A 988-nucleotide genomic window follows, 5' to 3' on the forward strand; every position below is an offset into this window, starting at 1 on the left:
TCTTTGTCCTTTTTCTCTTCACCCTTAACCATCATTTCTACCATAAAGACAAATGGACAAGAATACATGCACAAAGACACACAGACACAGATGTATACACAGCAAGGTGGAGCTTAGCCAGCAGTGGAGACCTAAGACTTAACAATCCTTACTCAAAAGGAGTGACTGGCAACTATCGTCTGCTTCTGCCCTGCACCATGTGTTCCCAGCTCTTGGCACTGCCTAAAGGTCAGGGGGCTCGAAGGCCCTGCCCCTCGGGTGTCAGCACCACTCAGGACTTCTAACAGCCAATTTACCCGGGGCGGCTGGGTCGTTATCTTCATTAGAGAACACTGGTCCTCACAGAGTCGTCATGCACTGATGCAAGAGCATGAGGTGGAATATTAGGCTCTGTAAACATGCTGTTTCAAGAACAAGTAATGCCCACTAAGTGCAGGGTTTGAGGGTGGCTCATGATGAGCATCAGCCTAGCCCTCCTTTGTCCCTTCTCTGGCCTCACACTACATCCTTTCCCATTTCCTGCAGTCAGCTGTGAAGGGCAGGCTTTCCAAATTGGGGGGTTGAGGGGAGGGAGATTACAATATGGAAGATCTCTCTTCTCTCTTCTGCAGTTTTCCTGCAGCTCCAAAGATTTCTTTTGTGCAAAAACAAAAAGAAAAAGTCTTTCATCTGCCAAGATTTTTACTTATCACATATGAAAGGGTATCGTCTTCCACACATTTTGAAATGCCTTAAAAATGGGTATCAAAGAGTCCAAGGCCCATTAATCTAAATTGCTTTAACACTTAGAGAAGAATAAAAGGCAACTTTCTAAAATCTGCAAATGAGTGTAACCTACAAAATTACAGATTAAATGCTGGGGGAAAAAAATTTTAGGTTCTTGGCTTGGAACAAGCATCTTTAAAGGAAAAGAGAAATATTACTTCAATTTTTAAATCATGTTTTGAAATAGATGAGAAAAAGAAAGATATGGACTTAAACACGAGGG

The sequence above is a fragment of the Pteropus alecto genome, unplaced genomic scaffold, assembly GCF_000325575.1.
Source record: "Pteropus alecto unplaced genomic scaffold, ASM32557v1 scaffold146, whole genome shotgun sequence".
NCBI lineage: Eukaryota > Metazoa > Chordata > Mammalia > Chiroptera > Pteropodidae > Pteropus > Pteropus alecto.